Raw genomic sequence first — 12,606 nt, 5'->3', positions numbered from 1 at the left:
ATTTCAGGTCTAGTGACCCTTTCTCAGAACTCAGTTGTGAAGGCAAGGAGTTCTGTGCAGGAGTTCTGAGGAAGGTTCACTCAACCTGAAATATTAACTCTGATTTGTCTTCACAAATGATACCAGACCTGCTGAGCTTGTTTAGCAATTTCTGTTTTTGTTCCCGATTTACATCGTCTGCAGGTGTTTCACTTTTTATTTAGTCAATAAGGGACTTACCCTGGTAAATAATTGCTCTCTCAGTTTCCTCTCAAAGCTATAAGTGAAGATTGGGCAACATCTGGGTGATAGTGAGGGGGACTGGGAGGAAGCAGCCAGTGCAGGGACCCCCTGCGGCCGTTCCCCTCAAGAACAAGTATACCATTTTGGATACTTGTGGGGGGGACGACTTACCAGGGGTAAGCAATGGGGTTCAAGCCTCTGGCATGGAGCCTATCTCCGTTGCTCAGAAGGGAAGGGTAGAGAAGAGCAGAGCAATCGTTATTGGGGACTCGATAGTTCGGGGCACAGATAGGCAGTTTTGTGGGGCGAGAGAGACTCACGTTTGGTATGTTGCCTCCCAGGTGCAAGCGTACGTGATGTCTCTGATCATGTTTTCCGGGGCCTTAAGGGGGAGGGGGAGCAGCCCGAAGTCGTGGTCCACATTGGCACCAACGACATAGGTAGGAAGAGGGCTGAAGATGTTAGGCAGGCTTTCAGGGAGCTAGGTTGGAAGCTCAGAGTTAGAACAAACAGAGTTGTTGTATCTGGTTTGTTACCTGTGCCATGTGATAGAGATTCGAGGAATAGGGAGAGAGAGCAGTTAAATGCATGGCTACAGGGATGGTGCAGGAGGGAGGGATTCCGGTATCTGGATAACTGGGGTTCTTTCTGGGGAAGGTGGGACCTCTATAAACAGGATGGTCTACACCTGAACCTGAGGGGCACCAGTATCCTTGGGGGGAGGTTTGCTAGTGCTCTTTGGGGGGGTTTAAACTAACTCTGCAGGGGCATGGGAACCTGGACTGTAGCTTTAGGGTGCAGGAACTGGAGTTAGGGAGGTTAGGAACATGGCATCAATCTCGAAGGAGGGTGCCTGTAAACAGGAAGGTGGCTTGAAGTGTGTATACTTCAATGCGAGAAGTATACAAAATAAAGTAGGTGAACTTGCAGCGTGGGTTGGTACCTGGGATTTCGATGTTGTGGCTATTACGGAGACTTGGGTAGAACAGGGACAGGATTGGCTGTTGCAGGTTCCAGAGTTTAAATGTTTTAGTAGGGTCAGAGGTGGGGGTAAAAGAGGGGGAGGTGTGGCATTGCTTGTCAAGGATAGTATTACAGCAGTGGAAGGACAATGGATGAAGACTCGCCATCTGAGGTAGTTTGGGCTGAGGTTAGAAATAGGAAAGGTGAGGTCACCCTGCTAGGAGTTTTCTACAGGCCTCCCAATAGTCCTAGAGACATAGAAGAAAGTATTGTGAGGATGATTCAGGAGAGGAGTGAAAGTAATAGGGTGGTTGTTATGGGGGACCTTAACTTTCCAGACATTGACTGGAAAAGCTATAGCTCGAGTACGTTAGATGGGTCGGTGTTTGTCCAATGTGTGCAGGAGGGTTTCCTGACACAATATGTAGACAGGCCAACAAGAGGTGAGGCCATACTGGATTTGGTTCTGGGTAACGAACCAGACCAGGTGTTAGAATTGGAGGTAGGTGAGCATTTTGGGGAAAGTGACCACAATTCGGTGACTTTTACTCTAATGATGGAGAGGGATAAGTGTGCACTGCAAGGCAAGAGTTATAGCTGGAGGCAGGGAAATTATGATGCGGTGAGGCATGACTTAGGATGTGTGGCTTGGAAAAGTAGGCTTCAAGGGAAGGGTGCAATCGATATGTGGAGCTTGTTCAAGGAGCAACTATTGAGTGTCCTCGATAAGTATGTACCTGTCAGGCAGGGAGGAAAGGGTCGAGTGAGGGAGCCGTGGTTTAATAAGGAATTGGAATCCCTTGTTAAAGGGAAGAGGGCGACCTATGTAAAGATGAGGCGTGAAGGTTTAATTGGGGCGATTGAGAGTTATAAGGTAGCCAGGAAGGATCTGAAGAGAGAGCTAAGAGCAGCGAGAAGGGGACATGAAAAGTCCTTGGTTGGTAGGATTAGGGAAAACCCAAAGGCTTTCTATAGGTATGTCAGGAATAAAAGAATGACTAGGGTAGGAATAGATCCAGTCAAGGATAGTAGTGGGAAGTTGCGCGTGGAGGCTGAAGAGATTGGGGAGACGCTGAATGAATACTTTTCGTCAGTGTTCACTCAGGAACAGGACATTGTTGTCGATGTGAGTATTGAGTCACAATTAATTAGAATGGATGACTTTGAAGTATGTAGGGAAGACGTGTTGGAAATTCTGGAAAGGGTGAAATTAGATAAGTCCGCTGGGCCTGATGGCATTTCTCCTAGGATTCTCTGGGAAGCAAGGGAGGAGATTGCAGAGCCATTGGCCTTGATTTTTATGTCCTCGTTGTCTACAGGAATAGTGCCAGAAGACTGGAGGATAGCAAATATGGTTCCCTTGTTCAAGAAGGGGAGTAGGGATAACCCTAGTAACTATAGGCCGGTGAGTCTCACTTCTGTTGTGGGCAAAGTCTTAGTGAGAATTGTAAGGGATAGGATTTATGAACATCTGGATAGGAATAATGTGATCAAGAATAATCAGCATGGTTTTGTGAAGGGCAGGTCGTGTCTCACAAACCTTATTGAATTCTTTGAGAAGGTGACTAAGGAGGTGGACAAGGGTAAAGCAGTAGATGTGGTGTATATGGATTTTAGTAAGGCATTTGATAAGGTTCCCCAGGGTAGGCTACTGCAAAAAATACGGAGATATGGCATTGAGGATGAATTGGAGGTTTGGATTAGGAATTGGCTGGAATTAGAAAGAAGACAGTGGATAGTAGTTGATGGTAAAGGTTCATCTTGGAGTGCAGTTACTAGCGGTGTTCTGCAAGGATCTGTTTTGGGACCATTGCTGTTTGTCATTTTTATAAATGACCTGGAGGAGGGGCTAGAAGGTTGGGTGAGCAAGTTTGCGGATGATACGAAAGTCGGTGGAATTGTTGACAGTGAGGAAGGATGTGGCAGGTTACAGCGGGATGTAGGTAAACTGCAGAGCTCGGCAGAAAGGTGGCAAATGGAGTTCAATGTAGCTAAGTGTGAAGTGATTCACTTTGGTAGGAGTAACAAGAAGATGGGGTACTAGGCTAATGGTCGGATACTTGGTAGTGTGGATGAGCAGAGGGATCTTGGTGTCCATGTACACAGATCTCTGAAAGTTGCCACCCAGGTAAATAGTGCTGTAAAGAAGGCATATGGCGTACTGGCTTTTATTGGTAGAGGAATTGAGCTCTGCAGTCCTGAGGTCATGTTGCAGTTGTATAAGACTCTGGTGCAGCAGCATCTGGAGTATTGTGTGCAGTTTTGGTCACCATACTATAGGAAGGATGTGGAGGCACTGGAACGGGTGCAGAGGAGATTTACCAGGATGTTGCCTGGTATAGAAGAAAGATCGTATGAGGAAAGGCTGAGGCACTTGGGGCTGTTTTCATTGGAGAAAAGAAGGTTTAGGGGTGACTTGATAGATGTGTACAAGATGATTAGGGGTTTGGATAGGATTGACTATGAGAACCTTTTTCCAAGTATGGAGTCAGCTATTACGAGGGGGCATAGCTTTAAATTAAGGGGTGGTTGGTATAGGACAGATGTTAGCGGTAGATTTTTTACTCAGCGAGTCGTGAGTTCATGGAATGCCCTGCCAGTAACAGTGGTGGAATCTCCCTCCTTATGGGCATTTAAACAGGCATTGGATAGGCATATGGAGGATAGTGGGGTAGTGTAGGTTGGATCGGTGCAACATCGAGGGCCAAAGGGCCTGTACTGCGCTGTATTTTTCTATGCTCTATGTTCTATATATGGATATGGATTTCTCCCACTCTTCTGAATAAGTTATGACAGGGTAGCAAGAACAAATTCAAGGAAATTCCACACCTAATGTGCAATATTCTTTACAATTGTTAATTTTACTAAAACAAATACGACATGTGGTTGTGATTATATTTGTAACAAGTGTGACAAATGGCTGTGAAAATCTGTAGTGACTTAAACTCATAACACCTTATATTTGTGCTCATAGTATTGTGATATGTGTCTATTCAAAGTGTTATGCACAGGGATTAAATTTCTTCAATTTTCACTTTGTTGTTTTAATTTTCTCCAAATACAAGGTGTGCTTGGAGAATTTAAATGGTTTCTAGCTATGCCTGACTTTAGTGGGATACATGGAACATTCTTGATCTAGCTTTACTCAGGCCTCCTCCCTCACCGCTATCCCTGGGACATTGCTGATTTTATTACAGCTGCTTTTTTTCTCTCAATATGAACTGGAAAATTCCACTAACTGTGCTTCAAATTTCTACCCCACCCTCAGTTCTATGTAGGTACATCTCTGACTCTTCGCTTCCTGCCCTTGACTTTGCTATCTCTAATTCTGGAGAATTTCTCTCACCAATATCTCCAATAAGAACAAAGACGCCCACAGCTACCTTGATTAGACTTCCACCCACTCCACTTCCTGTATGAACATCATTTCATTCTCCCCATTTCCCAGTCTCAATTGGATCTGTTCTGACATTACCACTTTCCACACAAAGTATTAATGATATTTCTTACATTTTTCCTCATCCAGGTCATCTCTGTTATGTTTGACAGGATCCATCTGTTTTCTGATCCTCTTCACCCATTGCTTCCCTTCCCTTCCCTCCCAGAATGATAATCAAATTCAGCTTGTCCTCTCTCTCTCCACTCCATCATCCTCCACACTCAAACAATCATCCTTTACTCTGACCTTTGCCTTTGATCAAACCTCGTAGTCAAACACATTATCCCCTTCTCTCACTTGCATCATTCTAAAGGGTTCAATCTCATGCACAACATTATTTGTTTCTCACACCAATGCTCATTCTCCTTCCAACAGCAACTTCCTCTGACAAGATAGGAAACACAAATCCTGCCTTTCCATTGTTCAGAACCCGAAATACTCCTTCCGAGTGAGAGAGTGATTTACATGTCCTTTTTTCAATTGAAGAAAGTTGTATTCTCAGCTCATGATGTAGCTTCTTCTACTTTGGGAACACCAAATGCAGATTGGGTTAATGCTTTAATGAACACTTTCCTTACTTGGCACCTTGCATAGCTGTGAGTCTTCAGTCAGGTGCCATTTTAACATTTGGTCCTATTCCCCTCAGGCCATTCTGCCCTACACCCTCCAAATAGTTCTAGTGAAATTAAACATACATCTGAGACTCAGCACCTCAGCTTTTTATTCTGCCCCTTTCAATCTTTCAGTCACAACACTGAGTGCAGCAATGTCCAATCATAGCGCTGAAATTCAGTGGAGGGGTGCTTGCTGCTCAGTTTGAAAATTGAGGTGAGCCTTTCCTGTTTGTTCAGCTCCTCACACAGCCTGTTTACAACTACTGCTGGCTCTGTAAGCACTCCTCTGAAGAAGAGAAGCCACAGAGCGCAGACAAAGCTAAATCCAAAGTTCAATCAGGCTGGCAGTCTCCAGCAGGGTGAGTTGTGGGGTTACTATAATGCAGACAGCAGGATACAATAAGGCAATGTCAATGGATGAATATATGGGGAGGCCCTCCAGTGAGTACAGTGGGCAAGAAAAGAAGACATCCCTTTTGCCTGTCTACCAATCTGCCAGCTTTAACTGAAAAACTGAATACTTGGCCCTGTCCTTGTCCATCATAGGTAAAAATCAAGCAGCAGCTGGTCGTGGCTAAAAGACAATAATGTACAGGAGCAGAATTAGCCCATTGAGTCAGTCAAGTATGCTCCACCATTCAATTATGGTTAACTTATTTCTCAAACCCATTATTCTGCCTTCTCCCCATCACTCCAGATCAACTTACTGATCAAGAACTTATTTACCTCTGTCTTAAATAAACTCAATAACTTGGCCTCCACAGCCTTCTGCAGACTCATCACTCTCTGGCTGAAGAAATTCATCCTGATCTCAATTGTAAAGGATAGTGTCTTCATTCTGAGTCTATGCCCTTCAGTCCTAGTCTCTCCTACAAATGAAAATATCTTCCTCACGTTCTCTGTATCCAGGCCTGTCATTGTTTTGTAAGTTACAATGAGATCCCCCCTCAACCTTCTAATCTCTGTTGAGTACAGAAACCAAAGTCCTCAAATGCTCCTTATATAACAAGCTCTTCATCAGCAGGATCATTCTTGTAAACTTCCTCTGGACCCCCTCCAAGGTCAGCCTCTATTCTTCTTATCAAAGTGGATAATCTCACACTTTCCCATATTGTGTTCCATCTGCAACTTCATTGCCCTCTCTCTTAGCCAGTCCAAGTCATTTTGGAGACTCACCATCTTGTCAACACTAACTATGCCTCCACCTCCTTTGTGTCATCTGCAAAGCTAGGAACAATGCCCTCAGTTCCTTTGCCCAGAACATTAATGCAAATGTAAATTGTTGTGGTCCCAATACCAACCTCTGTGGAACTCTACAATTAGCCCATGGGTGCTTGACACATACCCTACTGTTGGCAAAATCAAAGGCACAGCACCACTAACTTAGAGTTTGTGAAATTCTGACCATAAATATTGCTTATATTTTTTGTTGACAGCAGATTCTGGAAATGGTTTTGTTATTCTTGTCAATACCTTCTCTACTCCCAAAATTTTTCGTTTTATACAATTGACATTGGCTTTAATGTAAAAGATCTCTGAATATCTTGTTGTTTTCTTGACAGCAGAGAAGGCTGAGGAGGATCTTAATAAGATGCATTGGATCATAATGGCATGGACAGGATGGATAGGAATCTGCTATTCCGATTGGTTGAAGGGTCAATAAGCGGGCATAATATTAAGGTGAAGGGTAGGAGGTTTAGAAGGGATTTGATGGAAAATGTTTACACCCAGAGGGTGGTGGGAATCTAGAATGAACTGCCTGAGTGGGCAGTAGAGTCTGGAAGATTCACAACTTTTAAGAAGAGCATTCAAAATATCATAACTTCAAAACTATGGACATACTGCTGGAAAATGGGAGTGATAGGCGCAGACTCAATGGCTCAAAGGGCCTCTTCTGTGTTGAATGACTCTAAAAGTGTTATTAATTTTTTATCTCCTGCTTTTTTACTTGACCCATTACCATCACCTTTCATCCTTTCATCATTAAATCTGTCATGTCTTCCACCCCAACACAGATGGTTCTTTTGTTCCTTCTGCCTCCCTCTTTCCCTATTAAAACCTGTTACATCTGTAACATTTCCTCCACTGATCATCCTCTGATAAAGCTCACTGATCTGTAGCATTAACTTTGCTTTTTCTTACGCAGATGTTGTTTGATCTGCTAAGTATTTTGAACATTCTCTTTTCAAATGTCAATACCACCTGTCCCTCTTGGTACCACCAGAACCAAGCATAAACAAATAAAAAACATACATTTTTTTCTCTCTCTTCTTGTCATTTATTTTCTCTTGGGATATAGGCAGTACTGGCTTATCCCTAATTGCCTTTGATGCTTCCAAGAATATCACTTAGGTTTGGTAAGTAAATTAGATGAGTCAAGTTTATCTTTTGACAAAACCTTCTGCAATTCATTTTGTTCAGGAAAAGGAAACAGTCAGAGGTCAGGAGTGAAGATTTATAGATTATTCAAACCTGTCCAGAAGACTGTGATTTTTGTCAGTTCAATTGCGACTTTGTTTATAAGAAGTGTATATGGAGGGAAGAGGATGATCCCAATGGTACTGTCACTAGATCCGTACGTTAAAATCCCAGGCTAATTTTCTGGGAGATGGGAGTTCAATCCAACTGTGATAGCCAATGGCATTTGAATTCACTTAATTAAAGCTAGTCTCAGTAATCATAATGACTATGAAACCATTATTGATTGTCATAAAATCCCACTTACTTCACAAAGGTCCTTTAGAAAAGAAAAATTGCTATTTTTACTTGGAATGTGCATGTGTCTCCAGGTCTACTGAAACGTGGTTGACTTTTAGCAACTCTGTAAAGTGGTCTAATAAGCTGCTCGGTTCAAGGGTAAATTAGAGATGGACAACAAATGGCGGCCTTGCTGGTGATGTCCACATCCCATGAAAGACTTATGAAGAAGTTCCTTCCGGGTTATATTAGAAATGATTCAATATTTTAAATAATGCTTCAGCTTTTATTTGCTTTTCTCCATTTGCTCAATTCTAAACAATCGATTCTAAGTCACCTATCTTTCAGCTCCAAAAATGCTCAGCAGATTTATTAGCTTGTGTTATTCATTGCTTTTACAAACCAAATTCCTTCAAACATGTCCTTAGGTTAGCTTTCTGGAAGCAATTTGACCAAAGGGAAAATGAAAGTGGTATTACTAGCCTTTTCCTTTTTTGCTATTTTCACAGCAATGAATCATTTCCACTGAGGGAGTTGCAAACAACCCACTTCTGCAGGGTGAGTGCCCAAGGAATGTACACTCCACTCTTACTGGCAACTATCTGTAACACCAGATTTTACTTCAGTCAAAGGCATGGAGGGAGGGAATGACACAAGTTGATCTAAATTTTGTGCAGAGCACAATTACAAGATAACTGTGATGAATTAAACAACGTGTAGGTTTAGAACATTATTCTCTCATTTTCTAGAATTCTGGACTCCAGATTGACACCCAGCCATCACCTTGTTTGTGAGTGTAGATTTTTGATTAATACCATTTTCATCCTATTTGAAATCATAATTGTGACTGCCAATATTTGCACCTAGTTTACAGATAGTTCAAAGATATTAATAAACTTGGATGACAAACTATAACAAGCAGTCCCTACTGACAGGAATCCAGACATTAGCACTGACAATCACAGACATGCATTTTGTCTCCAAAGTGGTGCTTTATCCAGTTGGCAATGCTTACCTTATTTCCCATAATTTAAGAAACTGACCGTTGAAAACATGGTATTGGAAAATCCAACAGATATGAATCACAGCTAACTGATATATACAAACATTATATTTCACAGATAAATTTAATAAAATTCTGTAATCAAAGGCTAGCTTAACAATGATCCTGTACCACAATTGATTGTCACCAAAACCCATCCTGTCTGACCTACATGTGACTCTAGACACACAACAACGTAATTGCCACTTAACTGCCTTTTGAGCAAATCAGGATATGCAATCCAGCCACCAACATCCACATCCCATGTATAAACAAGAAAAACTTCCTGCATGCACTAATAACACAATCAGTCTTTTTAAGTCTGCTTAAATTGGATCCCTGTACGCATACGTTGGGGAGAAAAATATCCACGAGGAAAGGGTTTTTTTTTAAACTTAGTCTTATTTCAGCCAGGTGAATAATCAAGGGGTGCCCCTCACATGAGATTGGTATGTCTTGTCTGGAACCAAAACAATTGGGAAGCTCACCCAAGGTCTAGTCACAATAATACATATGCTGATAGCCAAGTTCGGTACCCATGGGGGTGGCCACAACTGGGATCTTGGGTTCATGTCACACTACAGGTGACCCCATTGCACTGTACACACACACAGACAGACGGAACGCGCACAGACACACACACACACATGCATACACACACGCATGCACACACACGCACACACACTCAGACCCTTTCTCATACACTCCCACATACACTCCCACACACGCCCTCTCACAGACTTAAACCCCTTTACACTCACAATCACACCGATATACACACCCTCTCACAGACAGTCATAACCCCCCCACCCCCATCCACAGAACACACCCACCCACATGCACACATACTCATATCAGTTTGTAAGGTGAATTTGTGCTTGCAGAATTACATTTTACTTTGCTCAAAAACTGCATGAATTCATGTAAGATTCTGTAAATTCGTTTTTTAGATTAGAATCAGTCTGACACTTGTGGCACAGACAGCCTCACAGGGAGTTAACATCTTCAGTACCTTACCTAGGCTGACATGACACCAATTGTTAAAGTGCACTTGAGAATGTTAACTTTTTAAAAATGCGTTGCGATTTACATATGAAAGAACTGAAACCAACATGGTCATTCTAAAAGATGAGAGACTTAACAAACAATCCAGGTGTTTTTCAATATATAATTTCAGTTGCATCACACTGCAAACTTTTGCTATAAATTCTTTGTCTTACAATTTTATACTCCATAACCACCTGATGAAGGAGCAGCGCTCCGAAAGCTAGTGCTTCCAACTAAACCTGTTAGACTATAGCCTGGTGTTGTGTGACTTTTAACTTAATACATACAAGGCTACTACATAGTACGCTCAGATCAGACTGAGGCAGATTCATGCAATGCATTCAAAATACATTTAGATCATTTAACAATGATCCTGTACCACAATTGATTGTCACCAAAACCCATCCTGTCTGACCTACATGTGTCTCTAGACACACAACAATGTAATTGCCACTTAACTGCCTTTTGAGCAAATCAGGATATGCAATCCAGCCACCAACATCCACATCCCATGTATACTTGAAAAGGAGTAATGGTCAGAATTATAGGAAGAAGGCAAGAAAATAGCATTTGGTGAAATGTTTATCAGAGAGTTGGTGCAGACAGACTGTCTGAATGATTTCCTTCTGCACTGTCATAATTATATGATTCTATGATTTTTATTCATCTAGAGAAACTGCCGTCACAGTGCAAGGTGTGGGAAATATCTCATGCTGAAAAAAATACTAACTTTGTTATAAATAATATTGTTGCAAATCAGCAGATGCTCAGCAGAAGTCTTATAATGAGCCATTTAAGTGATTTCTTCATTGTTTCCCTCAATTTTCTGTCAAAGGGTTGGGGTGCATAAATATTCCAGGTTTGATTATTATTTTCAGTGAATCTTTTTATGTATTGCAATCTTCATAGATATTAAAGGAATTCATATTAGTGAGAATTTGTTTAGAGTTGCTTTCACCCCATTTGTCTAATTAAAGTTGAAAACCACCATTAGCATGCATTCTACCAAAGCTTTGATGAAGTTATAGAGTTGCACAACAGGCGCAAGGAGACATGTGGCCCTTATTTGGAACATTCCCATTGGCTAATTCTCTCCATTTATTAAAAAAAAATACAACTACAGGAAAATTTTCCTTAGGCTACATTGACAAAGAGTCTGTCTGAAGACAGTGAAAATCTTTTGTAACCTAGAGTCATAACGTGGTCATATGATAAATCTCAAAATACTGTCCTGAAAGAAAAGAATTATATTCCCTCAAATTGTAAACAAATAAATTTCAATGACACTAGATTCCATTTCATTTGCAGTTCTATTAAATCAGTGTTACTCATATTTATGAGGCAATATTACCTGCGTGAATTTAGACATCCAACTACTAAAACAACCAACTGACAACTCAGCCCCATTTCTCCAGATTCCTCAATAGAAAATTAATGTTAAATAGATTAAAAAGGACAATAAATCTGTAGAAGTTTATGTAAGGTCATTAATTCACATTAAGACTTGGACTGATAAACTGCTCCAGAATAAATTTATATCTGACAAAACCATCTCTTATATATAGAAACTGAAATAGTGAAAATATTCAGCACATCAGAAAGCAATTGTGGAGAGTTATCAGACAGAATTGTAATGTGGAAGTGTATGAGTGTAAAGGTATGTTGGTGAGGTTAAAACTGGATAAATTGACAGCACTTCAGGGAGCAAGTTCCAATCACCAGCTTCTGCATTTGTCTCCAGTGCATTAGTTTGCCTGTCAACAATATCCTCGGGGAGGATGGTTGCCTTTATTTGTATATTAATTGCTCAATTCAAGTCATATTGACAAACTGTTTTCTGTTTAAATGTTGTGTCCGCAGGTTTCTTGAACTTCCTAAAACTCACCAGTGAAACCAAGGTGGGAACGCCTCAAAAGTGAGGAAGGTGAAGTAATCTCTGACAACGATAAGAAAAAATACTCAGTACTGACAAGTACTTTCCAACATGTTAGTCGTGAAGGGTTTATTCACTGTATTTTTGCTGATGTGTTACTTTGTACAATTTAGACAATGCTTTATACATTTTGGAGCTTTACTCTTATCACAGCAGAATGCATGATGATTATTCAACAACTCACCCAAGTTTCTTCAATAGCAACTTCCAAACATGTAACCTCTCAAAGTTCAAAGGTAGCAGATACATGAGAACACAGCCATCTGCACCTAGCTGTCCAAGTGATACACTACCCTGATCTCAAACTATATTGTCGTTCCTTTGCACTTGCTGGGCCAAAATCCTAGAACTCCATTCCAAACAACACAATGGGTGCACATGTGACATCCAAGGATTGCAGTGATTCATGAATACAGCTTACCAGAACCTTCTCAAGGACAATTAGGTATGGACAATAAATGCTGGGCAAGCCAAAAATGCCCATATCCCATTAATGAACATAAAAATATATTTATTTATGGTTCACAGATTTACAACTGCACTGCAGTGAGGGTGCTAGCAGAGAAGTACAACCCACAGGACCTGGGAACACAATATACTGGTAAAGATCAGTTTCCTTGATATAGTTAGACACCAGTATCTCAGAAAG

Source organism: Hemiscyllium ocellatum, chromosome 2 (genome assembly GCF_020745735.1).
Source record: "Hemiscyllium ocellatum isolate sHemOce1 chromosome 2, sHemOce1.pat.X.cur, whole genome shotgun sequence".
Taxonomy (NCBI): Eukaryota; Metazoa; Chordata; class Chondrichthyes; order Orectolobiformes; family Hemiscylliidae; genus Hemiscyllium; species Hemiscyllium ocellatum.
Note: the sequence above shows the minus strand (reverse complement) of the source record.